At 42.6% G+C, this 22,300-nt stretch overlaps 1 protein-coding gene across 12 annotated transcripts in view; it reads right to left on the bottom strand.

The window, feature by feature from the left end:
• Positions 1-22,300, bottom strand: part of Dys (Dystrophin) — a 252,876-nt gene that overhangs the window by 44,651 nt on the left and 185,925 nt on the right. The gene's annotated exons all lie outside the window — the stretch shown is intronic.

Here is a 22,300-nt window from a genome sequence, read left to right as displayed (position 1 = left end):
CGCTTATCGCAATATGACCTCGACTCTTTTCTCATACCCTGTACATATATATATATATATAATAAATGCCTACGACCGACAATGTATGGTTTCGGCTCTATAACGACCCCTAAATTGAACTGATACAGCCTTAAGTCGTACTAGTTGGACGTAGTATTTTGCACTCAGGATAATATTTATTAATTCGACGAAAAGTATAGCATTGTTGACTTTACTATGTTCTGAATAGTTTGAGACAATAATTGGTGAACCAGCCAGCTGATTAGAGTCAAACTCTCATGCAATCGATTAAACTAGAGAGTGCCGGTTATGGGTTGAAAATAGCCTTATTTGATTTTAAGGCCCGATAAAATTGTCTTTTTTTAGTCCGTTCTATTTCGCCATACTAAATCAATGAGTCCCGTGCATGTCCACCACAGAGAAAGATTTATGTTTTCTCACAATAGGGCCTGAGAAGGCCCCCGTACCCATTATCGAGAACAAAAAAAGTAACAAGAATATGACAAAGACAAGCGAACTTGGTCCTATCAAATCAAAACCTTTTGACGCGCATAACACTATCTTTACTCAGTAACTTTTTTCGGCTCACATAAAATATGCATCGATTGTCTATATGCAGCTAATGTTTGCCCGTTAGAAGGTGGTTGTAAACAACGCGGGTAGATGTTAGCGTGGGCTCATGGTTTGTCCACAAAGCCATAGACGATAGCACAAAGAACTTGTGTTCCACTTATTATTATATATATCCACGATTATATAATAGATGACAGAATCCAGAATTCGATTGGTTCAGTTATATTGTGTACCGAACGCTCGAGGGAGATGGACAAAAAGTCGTCGCTCATTGAGCAGTCTCGTTTTCTCGAGCAATTACGTCCTCAGGCTACGTTATATACATGTATTCATTTGGCCATAGACATATGGTTGGGCGTGCACGTAGTTATAAGCGATTTTTGCCACTGTAACGAGCTGCGTTGTGGCCTACGCAACATACTGGTCTATTTCGCTCGCTTATGCGAGCCTAATTTGTTCGGACTGGGCCTAGCCTTCCACCACTTCCCTCCTCCAAAGCTAAGCCAACGGTGTCCACGGTTTACCTTAAACCTGTGTGTTCTGCGCTATTTTCTTTCGTTCGAATGCGCTACCGCTAGGGGCAGGTAACGTTTACGCAGTTGAAGTGGATACTGCAACGAGCGCCGAACGGAAGCAGCATTCGTTCCGCAACCTTCGGTGGTAGGAAGAACCAATCAAATTCTGCCATAAAGCGGTCCGCGCTGCCATGCCTTCACCATCGCACCCATCGCTACCGTTATTTTTACGACCAATCCTACAACGACTAACTCGAAAGAGGGCGCTGACGTCGGTAGGTGAGCCAGAAATTACAGGTAGAAAGGCTGGTAAAGTCAGGAGGGCTTCTAGTAAAGGGCAGTTTGCCCAACGGTAGGGCCTACCAGACCACGTAGCGGCTAACGTTTACGCAACCACAATGCTTTTCGATGCCCATCATAGCGGAAGGATCCTGCTGCGATCGACGGTTTTCTTATAGTCGGATACTCTTACGGGCTCGCCCCGATGGACGTCTATTACGGGCACATCCGCTGGATGGACTGGTGCCGTTTCTCCTCCGTACAACACTGCGTTAACATTTCGGTTGGGGCAACTTTGCGACGGCATTGGGCAATCTGCAGACACATCAGGCAATCACTTTGTCACCCCATATCCGTCTAACCGTCCTGTATATTTGTACGATTATAGTATGGTCGAGGTGGTAAGAGAGACGGGTTAGTTTGCGGACGAATCTTCAAATATGGAGGATCAGTACAACACACATGAAAGGAACTGCGTGGCCTCGATATGGCATGAGAAGGTCTCCTACAGAAGTCTCCGATGAAGGACAGCTATTTTTGTCATTGAAATTAAACGCATTGCAGATGCGTACGGCACGTCTACAAAATCATCAATGTGCAGATCGCACAAAAATACGCCAGCCTTCTACTAGCAGATATTAGAGAGCGACCTAGAGTAGGACAATACCCCGAGATGTCGGGTCGGAATAAAGAAAAAAGGAATATCTTTTCGCCAATTGCGTTTCGCTTCGAACGACCTGAAACAGACGATATGCGGTGACTGTCTTCACCTGCTCGTGTAGTGAGCTCCTCATTTTTTCGTTCGCTTTACGCTTGCTTTATAGTGCTACCATTCATATTCAAGTGAAGGTAATAACAACTAAAGGACCCGGTATACTTGTTTCTCGGCGGCGGTCTAAAATCTGTCGCACCGGCAACCCTGGCTGCAGCTTTTCGTAAAGACGTACGCGAAAGAAAGGCCCCCGGAACAGACCTTTCTGTTTAAAATATAAAAGGGAATGCTCCACTTTACTGTCGTATATGTGCATGTACAGTGGACTGCAATGCAAAAAACTACCGTAACAGTAGGTACAAGGTTCATATTGAGATAATACGGAGTCCCCCTTCCAATATGAACAACACTAGATAACATATGATTTATACTCACTGCATTTGCAATGTGCTTCAGGACAAAAAGTTTTCTTTTTATGGAACCTTTATTTAGGTCATATTGGTCTATTCCACTACGTATCGCTACAGAAAGCAGGTTCATGCTGGTATACCTTCGTTGTGCGACATTTACCGACACAGGGACGCGCCTTGTCTGTTTCTTGAACCTCCTGCTAGGAAACTTTTCACTGGCGACGAAACTCCTCAATAGAAATTTACCCGCCTAGCGACCAGCACCCTTCTTTACGTTCCGGTTATGAAAACTTTCAGGCTGCTATCCGTTGCCATTCTAAAATGCTATCTTTATATGCCAATTGTGCAAATATGCATACGTATAGGTGATTACACAATTAACGCCGACCGTCGTTGAGGGTGGGTGAGTAAACTGGACGTCGGCCTTTCACCCTGACGAAGCCCTTTTTTAAGTTGGTCTGTTTATTTTTTCCTCACAAAAGTAGCTCTAGCCTACAATACCAACTCTGGTGTTCCTTGAAACGTTTTGAACATTTAAAAATAGTGTCGATTTCTGATCGGCGGAAATTTGCCGACTAATTCATTACGACGATAGTGACTCATATTTTTCAACCACCAGTAACTGATATTAGTTATATTCTACTAACCAGGACGCAAGAACCATACAACTGGATACTCTATTATACATAGAACGTTTTATACCTTGCCATATTTACAAACGTATGACAAGGTGTAAAAAGTCTGCGCATTTCCAATTCATATTAAATTCGTGGCGTCTGCAAACAGGCAAAAAAAAAGGCGGATCTTCTGGTCGGCAAGACGAACTCACAGGGAGCTTCACCGGTGTGAGTCAGCATATGTGTACCAGTCTGGCAAAAACGCATGAAATGGGGGCACACACGCAGATCTATTCGGTATCCAAATTAAATATGCTAGCTATAATAAATTACTCTAGTTATCATGGTAGCTGTCTTCTCGATCGCGCTCCCAATACGAGCTTCATTTCGTTTCTCGTAACTGAACCGAATGGCCGGGAGCTGCATTTACCGCTATTATTCAAGCGGACAATTACGTCGCTGTCAATTCAAGCTAACACTATAGTCAACGGTGATGTCTTAATACCGTTTGTAAATCGTGGACGTTTTTCTGCTCAATTTAATAACATCTCTGTCTACCATTTAGCCGCTAACATGGCTATTGTCTCATGTGCTGTACATGACGCCTTCATCATGCACAGAATTCCCTTGTGTGTGCGCTAAATGCACATTACCGATGATTCGTTGTCTCCGCATAGATACACACAGTATAGTATAGATAATCTCGTTATCGCCAAAGTTAAGCTAGCGTCTAAAAGATTGACATTAAATAGCTATTTTTTTTCCCTTTGAGAGGTTTATTTGACAAGAACTGTTTGACGCTGAGGTGAATCATAATATAAAGTCGTTTTCGTTGCGTTTCGACGTTGACGTCTTTGTCCAGTGAAATGGTAGTCACACGTACAAAAAAATATGTGATAGCATGACATAATCCACGTCCAAGCAGTACGTTTTGATCTTTTGAAAAATTAGTTTTTAGGCTCGTTTAAACGTGACACGCTTTATTACCAGTTATCAGCTAAGTTATCCATGAATCTACTTCGATTACGAGAGGAGTACGACACACACTAACGGGTTAGCCGTAACCGTGAACGAATCCGTGTACAAATGCGAACCAAGAAAAAGGACGAGTAAAATATAATATATAGAAAAATATTTCTTCCTTTCTGTCAATTGGACACGCGGACGAGCGAGTATTGAAATAACTAATGAAACGAGAAGGGAGAAGGGGGCAGGGCGTGTCAAGTATGCGCATAAACGTTAATTTTCCTCTATTTTTTTTTGTCCACAAATGTTTTGCTTCGTTTTCAATACGAGTGCTAAATTAATATTTTTCTTTTCTACCGTCCCGTCACAAAATGCTCCCACAGCGACAGCATAAAGATAATTTTTTTTCAAACTCGGTAGAAAATAACCTGATCCATCCCAGTATACTGCATTCTGAAGTCGAGTTCACTACCATGATTGGTGCTTTCTATGAAGGTTGCGAAGAAGACCTGCAGTCAGCCAGGGTCTATGTTTCAAATATCTGTATTTTGCGCCACACGTCGCACCCTACAGCTACAGTTGATTCTCGTCTCAAAGCCTCTGCCATGCGACGACGCGTAACTATCACCGCTGACTCTCACACACACACACCCCTTGTTCCCTAACAGGGCGTCGATGGTCAAATATGATCATATCAATATGGCCGTTTGTTTAGCCTATGGCTACTTCGGTACGAATGTATTCAACACTGAAGCAATAAAAGCAGAATAAAATCCCGCCTAGTCTCCGACGCGCTCTCATTGTGTCCAGCAGCAGCCTCTAGCGCTGACGATGGAAAGGCCAGGATCGTTTGTTGTGTTATAACAACTAGATTCAACTTGTCTGGCAGCTGCTATCGAAGGTGGCGCGAATTGCGCGACATCCTACTGCCTGGGATCCTATCCGGCATAGCGATACTGCCAATGTTGATCAACTGGCCAGATTAACTGATGCTGGACAGTCCCTAGTATAACTAGGCCGAGCAATGAAGCCTTTGTCTACGCTTGGGCCGACGGCAACTGGGTTTTCTTGCTGGCCGTCCGTTTTCACTGGTCCCGCAAAGACTGGCAGTCCGTGAATCATGGTGATCCAGTGGTCAGTGAAGTTGCGCGGTGTCCGAATGAGAGTGAACATGTCAGCTGTAGACCGATGAGGTTGTCGGTGAATTTACCACAAAGACGGACGCAGGAACTTCGGCTCTGCGATCATGACAAATGCACGATCTGTTTGTTTTGCGCGTAACAGCAGTATCAATATTGCCAGTACCAACAGCCGAAGCAGCAGAAACTAAAGACGTAAGCTACAATGAGCGAACAGTAACGCAAAGCCTGTCGTCTATGTCGTGCTAATTGACGATGGCGTATTGACATTAATATCTTACATTGCTAGTGGTGCGGAAGTTTATTTTTTTTCTATTATACATATGCAAGGGAGTAACCGCCGGTAATGGCTCCCTGTGTTAGTCGCTTGTACGCACCTTGACACTATATGCCGAATAACATGGGGTATCACACAGCTCTCGAGTGGATGGGGGACTGCTAACTGTCGCCCAGCCAGCTGGCAAGGGTAGAAAATACGCAAAGCAGTAGCTCTCGTACGATTCGTATACAATAGGAACATTTAACACAACAAAATCAACAACAGACTTGCCACCAGCACTGAATAGTCCTGTAAAATGGTTGTTTTACATTACACCGGCTTTTTAGCATTGTGATAGGTATTGTTGTTCATTTGTTTATGTATATGCAAGCAGGAAGTTGCTAGTTCGGGTTCTTTGAGACAGGGTTTGTTCAGAGTTGAAAAATAGGGAACGACTCGTATAAATTAAGCATCCAATTTATGTGATCGTTTTCCAAAAAGTCAGCTTCTGCAGCAATCGGGGCAGACGCTCCTGTCGATTGTATGCCGCCGAACTAAGCTAATTTTCTAGTTAATACTACGACAACGGGTCTGATTCAGAAGGCTTGATTACCAGAAAATACATATATTGACTAGCCCGTTTATATTGTAAGCTTTGCACTTCACCCGCCTGCTTTCATCGACGATGATTCATTCTTGTTACACGTTAGTTTTTCATTGGTAAAACGACTAATCCCTACCGGTTTGCGGCTCTTGTTTACAATCCTAACCAATCACATTTTACTGGATTTCAATATCGTTGCGTCGGACCGTCGCCATCGACATACTCGCAATTTAGGTACAATCCTATGCCTTTTATAAACGCCTGGTTCCAGGCTCAGTCGAGATCAGCCACAATCTTGAAGTAAATTTTTGAAGAACGCTAAAATCACTTCTGTTCGAGGGTTTTTCTAATAGCCCGTTCCTCTCGAATAGTCATCTACAGGAACGAATCAACGTCCTGCAAAGAGGACCGCTCAAAGTCTCTATCCGGACCATGGAGCGCTTAGACGCTTTATCATCAGTGTCTATAATGATGCCACATTCCCACTTCCAAAGGAAATTCAGCGACAACCAATAACACTGAACATGGTCCAAATAGCGATACGGTGTTCGGTATTATTGGCAGAGGCATTATCATTGACCTTAAACTTGAATTGAAACTCGTACGAGTGGATCCGTACTAAAGAAGCTTTCCTCAAAGCATCGATTTGGTTCGCTGCCATCGAGAAAGATTTCAATTCATCACGTACTGAAAAGCGTTTTAGCTTTAGTACGATGGCATTTCGATACGTCCGTAGCGTGTAGAATTGAGCGGACCGTTTCATTATGGGGGTCGACGTTTTCCACGCATGTAGGTAAAACATATGTAATCTATCTATAGCTTTAATAAACCATATCAACACGTGTACTATAGATGCGTTCCCACCTGGTTGTGATTGACCTATCACACCGTCGTTCATTTCTTATAATATTCAATACACAACGTTTGTAAAACCTATTTGTTTAGAACCGTCGTGCCCGTTCAGCGGGGCACCAACAGCAAAAAGCTAAATATTTCACAAAAAGCAATGCAGACCCATTGAACAGAAAAAAGTCGCTTGACAAAAATAAATAGATTATAGCTCATTTTTACTGCAACCGCTGTAACTGCTGCTTGGGTAAAGTGGTAACGATAGAAATGCTTTCAAACGTCTCGCATTTCTCCGCTCCATCGACAGGTGAACCAAAATATAAAACAATAACAAAAATACTATCATTTTATCTTTCTCTTTTTCTGTTTGTCGTGTAGTCCAAATGAGCCGCCCATGTAGCCATTCGACCAGTGATCCACCGCTAAACAGCCATTATTCCCGTTGAGACATATCCGGGGGGAAGGGTAGCGGTCATAACGACAACAGCAGCGTAAGTAATAGATTGTTACCAATAGTGGACGTCAGCGCTCGACGACTGTCAAAAAAACGCTGTGGATACCAGTTCAGCTCAGGCCGACTAACTACGGCCAGTGCTTTTTTATGGAGTTTCGTTGTTTTGACAATGGTCGACAGACAAGCGGTTGGGACCGGGCTTTAGCTTCAGGCGCAGAATAACGTGTACAAGTAACAAGCGCTATCGCTTACGCTCTGTCGGACGAGTGAGCATGCAGTACCTACCACGATAACCTGCAGGAGCGTACACCGATATGCTAGCGGTCGTCTAGAGCTTTCCTCTCTCGAAGTGACATTAGGTAACTTCTCTAGCTAAAGGCAACGCTCTAGCTAGATAGTACAGCGAAACCCATGGTCACTGCACTGACGACACCAACAGTAACCTTAACGGCATCCCTGGTGTAAGATTTTAGCGCAATGTTAGCGGCCGATTTGTTACAGAAGGTGCATTTGGCTGGTCGAAGGTTCCGTCGAGGAGTCGTTCGTCTGCTTATTGCGACGGCTACTGCCTTTTACATTGGTCGCTGCAAGTTGGTTACTGGAGTTTCCCTCGTACAACACATGTACAGGTCTGACAATCTAAATGTGCATATATTGTACATGCTAGGATCATAAACAACGTAAGCAAACAAAGCAATAATAGCAACAAAGTTTCACACTGAGTAACGGTGGATGCAGGGATAATGAAGGAGAAACTGGCAGAACCGCATAGAAATGACTACAGACATAACGACTGGGAGCTATGAGGAGAGGACGGCAATAATATAATAGCATTACGTTTTGTTTTTAATTCATCATAGACTGCTGATGTCGATTTTTGATTTTGAACTAAACCTGCCATGTTACTAGTCATAAATGAAAAAATTTAACTCCCTATTATAGTATTGTAGCAATAATCATCATAATCCGGAACAGTAATCAGTGTTGATAATATTTATTTTAAGAGGTAACTTAGGACACAGCAGAAGGCGATGTCAGAAGGATTCTTTTTCAAAGATCAAACAAGGCCAACAACATCATGTCGGTGTTTCCCCAGCCACAATCGTATTTGACGACTATTATTACCGTTGGGTTTTTCTCATTTGAAGTCGAATATATAAAGCCTTGTACTCTGTGTCTTCCCCTCAGTGTAGAACTTCCGTTTGTTCTACCGCAACTCTATTTAATACACAGTAATAAGCTTTGACCGAGTGTCTCGATGAAGAGTCGTCGATCCGCGTGATTGCAGCAGTTTTTAAACATACGTAATCATCCACAGGCATATATATATATATATATATATATATATATATATATATATATATATTTATAGCCGAAATAATAAATTCGCTCATCATCCACATTAGCGTCATAAAGCTTGCTCAGTTAGTTCTTTATTTTGCGATCTAAACAACGAGAGGTAGAGGGAGAGGCAGCGGACGAACGCGGCTGGCGAAAGAAGTCGAATGATTATTTCTGCTCATTTCATGCTTCTACGTTTCTTGCTGACGGATCGGAGAGCCCTAGCGACCAAACCAGATTCAGATCTTTTGATTTCACATCTCTTTCTCTCCCGTGACGACCTCTATGCCGGTGTGCACTTCGTAGTCGACGATGAAGTCTGCGATTGTCAACGAGCTAATAATGGAGCAGATAGGGTCTACATAGGTATCTCAGCTACAGTAGTACAGAGGGAACGTTATCAACAAACTACATGTGCGGATAACAACAACATGCATGTTCGATATGGGCCCATCTTTGTCGTTTATCAGATTGAGCTATGTAGTTAACGTCCGACCGTGAGATTCGTAGAGTTTCGCTCGGCGCACATCGGCGGTTCGCTGCTTTCCCTCCCTTGGTAAGCTTCCCTTTCTTAATCGCGTAAGACAGGATCAAGGGAAAAATGAAAATAGGTTGACGCAATAGCGGCACTAATGGCCATTCTATGCGACAAATTTCCCTTGAATGTCGTCGAAAGATTCTAACTCCAGACAGATCTAAGTCAATACATTTAATTCATTATGTGTTACACACGACACGATTTATCGTTAGTACCGTGAAGACAAAGATGACACGATTGAAGAGGACAACTCTTACGAGGGACTCGTATGGAATATTAAACACGAATAAAAAAATGAGACCGTGTGCGTAAGCAGAGCGTGTTGCTTGCTTTGATTACATACGCTCTAATTTCCATTAGCAGAACGACCTGAACCCTAGGTAACGATGAAGGCTTGGACTATATATTAATGTTGTTAGAGTACACATGTATACGTCTTATAAAACAGCTTATTTTTTTAGCTTTTGCCCTCCTCTGAAACCCTACAGCGTAGCCACGTACAATGTTAAATGACCTTTATGTATCAGTCTGTATGCGAGTTCCGTATCTGGATCGCTTGCGCCACGCGCTGCGTCTTTATTCATACTAGCGTGGAAGAACGCCAGTGCGTCATCAGGTCGCTTATTTCCCACCGAATTCGCCGACTGACTTTACTACGCCTAGAAAACACACCTCACGGCAACCAACCCTGAGATCAACGTGAAAAAATGAACTGGTTTCTGGCTTCACTGTCGTTTGGTCAGCCGATGGCGTCCATCTCCATTTACCGTGTACGTTTATTTATAGATCAACAAACTTCCCTTTAGGGTCCATCATTTGTTAGTTCAGGTCGACAGGATAAACAATCGTCGACCGACGCCAAAATATCGGATAAGCCAATCACTAATGCAATGCGAAATTATAGACTGAATAGCAAATGCTGCAAAAAAAAAATATTGTGCTGGATGCATACGGATCCGTATCAGTAAAGACACCGGAGAGTAGAATTCTCCTTTGTGGGTCCCTTGAACATCTGGTGAATGTTCCGTCTTTGTCCGCGCTGAATAGCAACCCAATGACGGAGTCGATGTGCAAATGCCCCAGCTGTGGCTAGCCCACCTGCAGTTCCCTTAGTATCTAACGCTAATTAATCAGCTCCTATGCTGCACTATTAGGCGCCGGCACTAACTGTATTTATGTGGCACATAATCGCTGACCAAAAGTCAGTCAAGGATGCCAACGACGTTTTAAAATGTAGTAAAATTTGAAGCCCAACAGCCGTAAATAGCTTGGGCCGCATCTTGGTCTAAATCACCACCACGTGGACCTACGACTAACTACAATGCCTTATATTATAGTTTGTCTTTCGTCTTTCTCCTGTTCCTCACGTAGTAACGAAGATTATCTCATTTTAATTGCTTATAACGTAAAAAGATGCAACGAGGTCTTCTTCACTTTGCAAAAATCCCACCACAAGAGTCTTATGTCGCTTTTTATCTAGACTTGTGTTCATATGCGCAGTCCTTTCATAGCTGCTCGATAATATCTGTAGTATTTTCTAATCAACAGAAAATCAATAGCTACAAATTTGACAACAAAACCAGTACCGACTAACAGACATATGACTCTAATTAATGAACTTAGTTAATTATTTAGCGTAAGATACAGTTTTTTTTTTTCGCCGCCTACCACCACTCATTCTTAGTCCAGAGTAGGAGACGGTCAGGCCAGTTCCATAGTACCCTACAAAACTGGAACGTACTCGGTAGCTGCGAAGTACACACAGCGGGCTACCGACGAAACAATTGTATAACTGTCTAAGCCGGCTAGCCACTTACTATGTTTCTCTATACGGTTCGGCTATTCATATCATAGGGCGAAATAGCTGGGGCGCCCGTTCGTGTAAAATCAACGGTCGTAAGGTGTATCGCCTCGAGACAATTCCGGCCTTAATGTGGCTCCGCGTCTATGGTTTAATACGGTTGGCGTTACGTGGCGCTCGATTATAGAAGATAAATAGTGGCGGTCGCAAGAAGGGGAACGTCACACTGCGGCAGATCGAAATGGGCTTTTGCGAACGTGGCTCAGCATGGCGTCAATTGAGATCTGATGTATGAGGAGAAGCTTGTCGGTGAAAATACGAAACATTTAAGAGAAGAAAAAAAAACGAAAAGTCCAGCTGCATCTGAAATAGCAACTAGTTAGAGCTCCGAGTCTGAAAGAAATTTACTTGTTGCTCCGACCGTATCTGCATGTATAGCATTACAGCAGTACATTTGAAACTGACACATGATAATATTGCGGTTGAAGCTTCGTGTATCTCTTACGAGGCTTTTTGCCCTTTGAGGCCAAGCTTCTCATTGTAGTCCTAAAGGTCGGTCGCAATACCAAATGCTACGCTCGGCTGGCAGGCTTGCTCAAATCAAAATTAACAATTAGCCGTCAAATACGTACGAAAGAACCATAAGGCGGATTACGTAAGGAACAACTTTTAGGTGTTATTAAGGGCATTTGATCAGTTGCACACGGACGTGTAAAGCCTGTGTCCAGCTAGATCTTAAACATTAGTTTTTTGTTTTACCTCAGTATTAACTTCAGCACGATAAAATTCGACTTCAACTCGATGGATCGATGATTGATATGGATCGCTTGCAAACAGCTAGTTGCCGAGCATTAGCCCCTAAGGGATACCTTTTATCTATTTCATGCGCTAGTTTATCTAAATGTACTCAGATCTATATCACGTGGCATCAGTAAATCGTTGGTTCTTTTTTTCTTCTAGTTTGATTATATATATGTTGTTTACTAGTCAATTTCAATCATTTAGTTGCTGCCGACTGACCCCAATGGTTCTGACCAATTCGTATCAAGTTAATGCATGAGCAATTTCTAGGTAACAACAATAGTAATTTAGATTTACTAGGTTTTCCCTTAAGTTCAACTAATATAAGGTTTTGTTCGAAATTCCTGCCTAACCTAACTGGGTTACGGGCGCTTAAATATATTATATTCCATTATGTTATATTCTGATCGATTCGATAGTTTTTTTCCACAGTCATATTGCATTTCAAAAGAAAAATTCATATGGGACTGTCGACAGTGGGAATGCCGTGTTTGTGCAAGCCTGAAGGGACCTGGTAGGCCTAGTCTGCTTCCTGCTTGCCACTGTCGGAGCCAGATATGGGCAGGTGCTTGTGGTTGGAAAAGTGACAATCAAGGACATTTTAACATGGAGAATATTGCACGCGGCTACTGTAAACATCTATTTTTTTTTTTAGATTTCCTTGTTATAATAGTAACCACTATGATTATTATTGATCGAGTGCTCTGTTGCTAACACGGAATATGCAAATACAACCAGTCTAACTGTGGCGTCCGGTCATGCGAATACGGCCGGAAAAGGCCGACCAATGATTGTACTCGTACTCTACGGCCTTGAGACGGTGCAACTCTTCTCCAGTCAAAGTATATGTGCCGCTGTTAGAAGTTAGTCTCAAGTAAGGTCCTGCTGGCTTTGGAGCGGAGCCAAAATCTCGGACCTCGCCAAACACATCAAAGGACAACAACTACGTTGTCAATGTAGTCGGCAACCGGCCATGTCACCCCCAATCCCCAGCGTAATGTTGGAGGTTGGCAAAGCTCAAGTAGGTAAAGGCAGTGGGCTCAAATTGATCGATCTTAGGACAGATAACCGCTCCGTTATGGACAAACTATTTACTCGCTAGCTATTATAACGAGACGTTTCACTAGTTGCTTACGGTCGCACTGGCTGACTGCTAATTAGGCAAACGTACGTGTGCCTGGTAACAAATATGCGATTTTACATCTTTGAAATCCTTTCGTACTTTTAGCTAGACGCAGTTTTCAATAGATCGAAATAAGAGACTTACGACAGCGATATGGTTCGCTTATGATTACTGGAAAGTGGCAATAATGAAATCAGAAGTATCTGTTTTGTCGTTTGTGAACGTTACAGATGCCCCATAAGTATTGTCGAAAACTAACAGAAGAAAATACCTATAAAAATAGAGGTACTAACGCAGATGCCGATTATTTGCAGTTTCATCACTATCCCAAATTAAGGTCACATAGTATTAATTAGAACAAATTAACTCAAAATCAAGGTCGAATCTGGCGATCATCAGCGTACAATTTACGTTGAACGCATACAAAGCTAGGTTTGCTATTCCCCTCTAACTATGTCTTCACAATCGTACCTCAGATTTGCATTCCACATTGGGGGTACAAATAACCGTTTTGAAAAATATGAATCGAGGAAATCGAAATTAGTAATGGCCACTGTACAGGTGAGGGGTCTCCTTGATTACATCAGCTCAGATCAGAACTTGAAGAAATCGCAATAACTCGTCAGTTACTTCAACCGAATACATGTCACATACATCAGCCATGTTCACCTAACGGGGTGTAAAATCACGGTCGTTGATAAGTTCTGACGTAAGTACAGCGCCTCATATCTTCAACAAAGCTTCTTCCATACAACTTTATTCGCCTGACTGCGAGCTAGATTCAAGTTATCCAACGTCGACCGAATGCGCAGCACAACACACATGTTACGTAACAAGTTAGTCAAATCAGTCGGCGGTCATATAATGGGTTGGCTGATGCTATTTTCAAAAAAAAATTAGGGCTAATTTGGGTTCATCGCTTTTTTCCTAGATCGACTTTTCAAATATGGTACACTTGGGCGATTTACGTGTCTCGTTATGTCATTGAACCCTACAGACAGAACCGTCTAACTTGATCAAAAGCCATGGACTAATCATGTTGATCCCAGCTGCAAAGTATTATGAAACACTAACTAAGCATCTAATAGACCAATTATAGGTACTAACGGGTAGACATATTTTTCCCCTATCTACAACATTATCACCCCCCACCCAAGTAATGAGTTCTGAATCGTTAACACGAAATTTAAGTCCACAAACAAACGAGTCAACTGGCGTGTACTTCGATTTTTGGCAGAGTGAATTGATCCTTTCCTAGAAAATCCTTTAACTCAGATATTCGTTCCGGATCCCGTTGCTCATTTCTCAGCTGCTGACAATTCGTTTCCTGATCGAAGTGACACTGCCTCGTTGTTTCAGACCTACTTTTACAGCTTCGTTGGCAGAGTTCGCATAAATCACACCCATAGCGACTAGCTTGGCCAGGTGATCGTTGCAAAACTGTTCGCTATTGCACTTCTCGTGTGGACCGTATTTTTCTGCTGCACGACGTCATTGCAGAACGATGGCATCTATATACGCGTCTATTCTACGCACGAGCGCTTTGGGGTTTCTTTAGCACGACGACGCTGTTACAAACAAAAGGCTCCTTTCTCAGCACGATGCTATCAGAGAGCCAAGAGTAGTCTGGTAAAGTTCGCTCCAAGGCAGGCATACGGCAACTCCATTGCGAACCATACATCTGTCTTATATAATATTATAAGGCCTATATATCGGCCCATAGGACTGCCACATACACAGAAGAATGAACGTGTCCGACGGTCTAGCGAAAAAAAAAAAAAAGTAGAAGTTACCTGTGCTGATCACTAAGGCCGACGGTGATAGAAATTGGGTTTGCGAAAAAATTACCGTTTCGTCGATAGTAACAGTTCGTATGTTAGCGCGCCTGTAAGACGATGAGTTATTACATGGGGTAGCCGTGACGCTGGCGGCGACGAGAAATTCTACGCAAATCTGCATTAGATGGCCCGCCTTACCAAATACTAGGAAGCTTGCTTTGGCCGCACGCGTCCAGGGAAAAGGATGTTGCACGATCAATCTGTATCGAAATGCAGCTATCGTTGCCGTAAGAAAACGTGTCTCATAAGGACAGCTGACGCCGCAAATCAACACTGAAAAAAAGCTACGTATAACATAATCCAGCTCGCGCTCATGAAAACGCACACCTTTAACGCGCTAAAGCGCACAGCTGTTCGGCTAGAAATAGCCAAAGATGTAGGGCACAAACGCCTGACTTCCATTGGCGTCGAATCTTTCTAGGCTATACCCGACTGGGAGCCTGGATTCGCGGTTTGGTTGATGCTGACTGATTTACAACGCTCGAGTGAGTGATAGGATGTTAGTATGTTTATCTGTACTAGCTAACAACAAATGTCTTCCGGTGATGCTACTGTGACCAGTAGCATCGGTGGTGCTCTTGGTAGGCTGGCGATGTTCTCGAAGCAAGCACCAAACTTTGGAACTGCGGGGGCGGCGCTAATGGCGTGGTGTTTGTCACCAAAGTGTCACTGTAGAAGGCCAGTGATTAAATCGGAAAGTAGTGAACGACAAGACGTCACCGCAACAATTCCACCGCTGCTAGTTAAATAGATCTCAGATCACTGAATGTACTTTGTAAGTTACTGTTTCGCTAGAGCACCGATAAAGCAGTGCAGGCATTGACCGTTGTATTAGTACCATTTTACTATATTGTATACATGACAACCGTTATTACAGAACGAATCGTTCTATGGAATATTTGTTTACCTTATTCGCGACGTTCGCCGACAGACTAAAAGCTATGAACGAAACGCCTTTCAATATAGCATCAGATATGATAATCTTCCAGGGCTTTTCTCCATTTACGTGTACGTTAAAAAGACCTACGGCTGAACATATTTTCCATCAGAATAACGCTGTCCACGTAATCAGAAAATTTAAATTTTTCGAGAACGACAACTTCGCTTTCGATGTGAATTTCATTAGTTTTTTTTTTTTTTTTTTTCTGCCAATGATCGAAATGGTATCCTGTTGTTTTGATAGTTTCGCGTGTTGGAAATCTAGTTTCACAATTTAACTATTTGGTCATCAGACGGTTAACAATTCTAAGTGGCTGTCTAAGTGATCCCAGAATTTACAGAAGATTAAAGTATAGAGAAGGGGTTACTCAGATAGTAGATTTATGATGGGGCGGATTCGTACTTACAACACGGCCATCGATTTAGACAAAATCGGCCTTACGTTTGTTCGATGACGGCTTTTATATTTTAGCATTTTTACAAAATAGTTTTAGAATTAAAAGTTGTTCAGGGATCGGGAAGGAAACGAAATCGATACATCATATACTGGGCATCTCTACTGAGCGCGATACAACAAGCTTAGGACAGATAGGTCTTTTCCAGTCCCATCAGTCTCTTCAACGTAATTCTAACGGTAGACACTGTTTTATCTAAGTAATCGTCAGGGATTCGCGTTATACGTGTTTGGACTCGTCTTTTGTCAGTCATCGTTCTCTAGCTTATTCCGTCAACATAATGGCTATCTCACTGCCAACATTGGACGTGTGGCGCAGCGGCAAAAACGGAAACGCAATGTTCTTGCCACCATCACGAGTTCCATTCTCCCCAGCACAAATAGAAACGGCATAAATAGTTCAACTGCTCGACGTTCTCGTCGTTCAATCTTGCACGCCTATAGAGGTAGCGAAGGTTCTAGAAAAGCTTTAAAAGACGTCTGGAACGACACTCCATTCCATCAGATTAATCAGAGCATCAGATGGAAACCTTAAAATTTGGCAAGCGTGCTTTAAGGTAATCGTGAATAGCTACTGCAGTTTGTACCGCTGCTGCTACCTGAAAACTGGATACGAGCGAAACAACTGCAAGAGCCCGCCTAAATTATGGAATTATGATGCCGTATGATACTTAATGTGATTTTTGCCAAAGTGTAAAATATCTCGCGTCACTCGGATAAATAGACCCGACCACCCCAGTTCGTACATGTTCAATGGTACATATTAACAAGTTCCCGAAAACCCTGTGATGAACCTTTCAAATTGTTCTACAGTATTAGATTATGTACCTTTGACTAACTTAATTGTTAGAGAAGACCTGTCGGAACGATTTTCATCATGTTAATATGATTATCCGCACCGCACGTTTGTGTTCCGGGTTATTTGTTCCATCACAACACGAAGGGAGGTACTCTAATAGTGAGCAAGTTACGCCCCTGGCAATAGCATGCCGAAATAACAATGTGTTCTCGATTGAATAACTAGTAATAGTTCGCTCAAATCACTCTCGACAGTAGCATCATAAAAAAGCCATTCGGAAGAAAAGTTCAGCGTGCTTACAATAACAGGCGACAGTATAGGCCCTCACTTGTTACCACCGTCGCCATTGGGCACGACGAAACAGAGCTGAAGATGGCCATTTACAGATACAAACACCTGTATTTTTACGTTTCATCTGTATTTCCTCTCTAAATTGTGTGTCTCATATAAACATGCGAGCTGTCAATCTGGTGACAATTATCGTTACTACTGACTAGCTAGTATGCACAACCAAACGACTATTTGGGTGACTGATTTTTATGCTATGAGTACTACCGGTAAAATAGGTCCGAATAGGTTGCTTAGACCTTGTGTCTGATTAGCTTGACAGGCAATGTTCACGATGGACCAGTGTTTCATGCGAAAGTAAAGGACCATTCGATGGACAGCTGAAATGGGCGACAATGTTCAGTATTATAACAACGTCATTTCAGTCTTGTACTAACGATACTGCCATACCTCTGCTTTGATCTCGTTAGCTTGCACATACGTTCTATCTATACGCCGAATAAGCAGAACAACATCAACATTTGTTAAAGGTGCCAAGCACAAAGGAGTGTAAATCAGACGAAGGAACTTCGGAGATTGACTACTACTTCAGGATGTTTTGTACGACAGCAAAGTTCTAACGGGTTAAGATAATCAATTTCTGAAAAGGCTGACGTCCGAGTAATGCAGCGAGGCTGGGAAAATAATGAGTACCAATCGCGCCCTTCTCCTCTTTGGGGGAAAACGAATACTCCTGACAACGAATATATGTGACAAGTAGCAAACGGCTATTATTGTTGATAAGACTTTATAAACAAATCAATCTGATGCCCTTGCCTAGTAGGAGAATTAAGAAAACACACACATTCTAACAGTAACAACGCCGCAAAAAATCGACAGATTGCGTTGAGTGACGGCCGTATTACGCAATTTCTTTTACCAGCCTATAAGTTCACTTAGTTTTTTGAGAAGATATAGATCGCGTTTCCTACGTAAGTGAAGCCAAATCGACATCCGTTCATTACCGAACAGACAGACAGCGAACGAACGACAAATAGCAGACGATTGAACATAAACGACTCAGAGAGCGAGCATGAAATAAAAAGTTTAACTTTAGTATTATATCCACGTCGTAAGCCATAAGACTTCAGTGAAGAATTAGTACAATAGTAATTTACGCTTGATAATCATCAGTTCATTCTAGTAATTGGTGCAACGTAAAACTACGCTAAATTCGACGTGCCGGCTCACGTCGGTCGTTGGCCGAGCTTTCAGCGACGGTCCCGCTTTGAACGGATCGTAATCCGGCCTTAAAACGGAGGTTTACGAGCTGGTGTCAGTATAGGCTGTTCATTGGATGGCACATTTCAGAAACGTGCCTAGATCGAGCCGATTATCGATGGACTCATAAAATCTTCATTTTTAATAAAACTTTATTTAGCAAGCACGGTACCACCGAACGTACAGTTATACGAACGTTCGATTACCATCGCCTTTTTATGTTCGCCTTGTTGGTAAACCATATATTATATAAAGCAATATATATGATAACCGCTTATAACACTATAGTGTCATCTCGACATCTCGCCAGCTGTCGCCGTTGACGCTGGGCTACTGCGAATTGTCCTAGTTTACGAGGAACAACTTGATTCCACCATGTAAAAAAATCCATCAAGAAATCGTTCGTGACCCACGTGACTCGTACCAGGTCGTTATGAAGACACACAGTATATATACCACCGTGGCGAGATTTAAAGAACGCTATTTGTCCCTCGGGGGTTCTGTGTGTTACCAGTCCGACACCTGTAATATAAGCTAATGATCAAATTTCTACATCCCATACCACACTTTCTCCTCGCCTTGTAGCGCTTACATACAAATCTAGTTGTAGCTGACACGTACAGCGTTATGGCGGCTTGAGGGAAACGCCACTGGTCGTCAACCATTGCGATTCACGTCTTCATATCGAAACGCTGCCTGTCTTGTGGGGTTCAGTATGACAGCGAAGATTTCAGCTGATGACAACAGGCCCTCGAAATACGGTAGTGCTTAATATAAGGATAATGAAACGCTAATAGTCGAATGACGGCTTGCGAACCAAATTTGTGCCCACTTAATTCTCTATATCATGCAGCCATTCGGACGCGAACCACTACAATAAAAATGATCTTCCTTAATAAGAATATATCCTTATTTTTTTTTTATCAAAACAGGTAGAAGACGACGAACGATAACTACAAACTGAGGCGACGTGTTCTCAGTTCAAACGAATTGTGCCCAATTGCATACGCAGGCATAACCATACAAAATAAACCAAGCAATATATAACCAACGAGGAATTCCCTACAGTGCCATCTGCTGAAAATGCAAGAAGGACCTTCTGCGTCTCAGTCGATCCAGTCACGACAAGACTAGACTGCTGGCAGGTCAAGCAGGCCGCTAGCAGTGACTGCCGTGACGCCAAAAAGAACCCAACGAAAAACTAGAATTAGCAAGACCCATGTACGGACCTAATACATCTCATACGGGTAAATAGATATAAACCCTTTATTCGAGGGAAGTACGTTCGTTTTGTCATTGGGTACGATACCTCGATTTATTATATATTACGTGCATAGTTGACACTGACAGACAATGCGCCTCGTATTGCTCACAAATGTACACGTTGACGAAATAATGCTTGATTGTGATAAACGATAAAAGAACGAAAGGGCGCTAAATTATTACGTGAACGTAATATATATATATATATATATGCGTGATTGGTATTTAAGTCCTGCATGCCGTAACAAACATACTGGTGCATGTTTACTGGGCCATAAGACTTGGATTATTTTGACATTCGTGTATGGCACGTTGGTCTTTTTTTCACAAAAAATATGATGTGGTGCCGTTTACAATGATATCATAAAAGGTATTCGATACCACGTAAACAAACAACTGGCAAACCTTTTAATTTGAATAACGACGGCAATTGCAAATGGCACTCACATACTCGATAGCGTTCGAACGGTCATCGCCGTGTGTCTTCATAAAATCCAGAGCCTCTTAATAGAAAATTATAACGAATGCGAAGATATCAAAATATTCACTGGTGGCAGACATCAATATATGCGCGGGTCATGTGCCTCATAACCTTTTGTAAAAATACATCTGCGCGTACGAGTCGCACAGGACACATAAAAAACCACCGGAGTCAGATTAAGAAGCATCTTCTATATCGGACTCTAATTTTTTTACCGGATAACTGGTAGCGCAGGAATTTTATATAATGATCTAACCGAAGGAACGTGCGCGAAGCAAAAGCTCTAGTTATTTTTTGCCACAACTGAAACTACATATCGATATACATTATAATGGTAGGTACTTTAAACTAACAAGCTGGCTCGTCTGGCCCCGTCTTGCGACGCCTTTCTCTTCAATACTGCCTAGACGCCTCGTTGCCGCCTTAAGCGAAACGGCATCTACGAATAGGAGCAGCGTCATTACAAGTTTGCGCCCCAATAGCGTATTATAGCTGCAACAGCGTCAACAGTGACCAAGTGTCTAAATCGCAAGGGTCATCTGAACAGTCCGATCATGTGGGTGAAGAAACTCTTCGTGCGTCGTCGTGCGCTTCCCCAATCTCCTTGCCTTGTCTCAAAGAAGAATGGAGTATCAAAAGCTGAAACTGCTATTGAGCTGGACGCCTATACGCAGTGGGAACCGCAGCTATGGCAAAGTTAGCTAGCAAGGACTATTGGTTAAACAGCAACAATCTCACGAGTAACAAGTAAAACAGGCAAAAAATACGTATGCACTATATATAGAAGAAGAACCTCGTTGATTCAAGTAATAACACCAGCAACAACAGGACGAGAACTATTCACCTCAAACGGCGTTCGTGCGACCTCAACGACCTGCCTACCACGTAAGAGTTTTTCCTAACTAGACTGACAAAATTGCTATCAAAGAATTTGCCTTTGTTTTCCTACCTTTTGATTAGCGTTGTCGTTCTCTCCCTGTGATTATTGCATTTCTCTATGTGCTTATGTGTTAGCTAGCTCTGCCTTTAAATGGGATAGAAATGTTGGCGTTTCCGATTTAGAATAACTTAACAACAGACTCCGACGCGTTGTCTCACGAGGTAAACTGATGCCGCTATGCAAGCTGCAACAATTTCGGGGGCGGGGGGAACAGATAAAGGGTTCAGGAGGATCCTTCGAGCAAAGGAGATCGAGCGTGGGCCGCCGACACAGTTTGGATGGAACGTCGTAAACGACCTGGATCCTATACTGCGGAGGAGTCAGCGTTCTGTGTTAAAGCCTTAGCTAATGCCACCTTACACGCGTTCAGTGCTAGACAGAAGAAGGTTCGAACAATACAGCCTGAAACTAGCTGACCTGATGGATCCGGCGTGTTTATCCAACGACCCCCAGCTCTGTTGCAGCTACTTACTCAATCGTTCTGCGCCAATTACCTTCGTTTTCTGTATTTCTCGTTCTTATTAAATGTTGCGGTGCATTAGGCAGTGGCTATGCTATGGCTGCCAGTCATAGCTTCTGGCCGAAGCTTGCTCCTCCTATCTGTATTTGCTGAGCTGGTCAATTAAATGGCACTGAATGATCTGCATTATCTGCCATTGCAGTCAGTCGTGGTGAAAGTTTGACCGCAGCCATTTTACGTAAAGTTGTTAAACCGAAAAAATAATCACGATTGAATATACATTTACCTTTATGAAGGCCGTCTCAATATGTGTACAAGCCCGATAAGCTGCACCCGAGGTATCCCGTCACCATTCCAATACACATGTCTCGCTTGTTTGATCCATTAATCGTCAATAAAAAACACGATGGATTATTAAGTTCTGCGTGATATTGTAGCCGAAACGATTTTTTTTTATCTGTAGCGTTGTTCCGCGATCATTCGTCACGCAAAAATTCATTAATCGAGACTGGGTATTCATTATCTAAATATACGGGGATGAGCCGTCACGAGTTATCGATAGCTTAGTTTTTTGTACCTTTCTAGTTAACGTTTATC

Source organism: Varroa destructor, unplaced genomic scaffold (genome assembly GCF_002443255.2).
Source record: "Varroa destructor unplaced genomic scaffold, Vdes_3.0 BEIS01000002.1, whole genome shotgun sequence".
Taxonomy (NCBI): domain Eukaryota; kingdom Metazoa; phylum Arthropoda; class Arachnida; order Mesostigmata; family Varroidae; genus Varroa; species Varroa destructor.
Note: the sequence above shows the minus strand (reverse complement) of the source record. Positions and strands in the feature narration are given on the sequence as shown.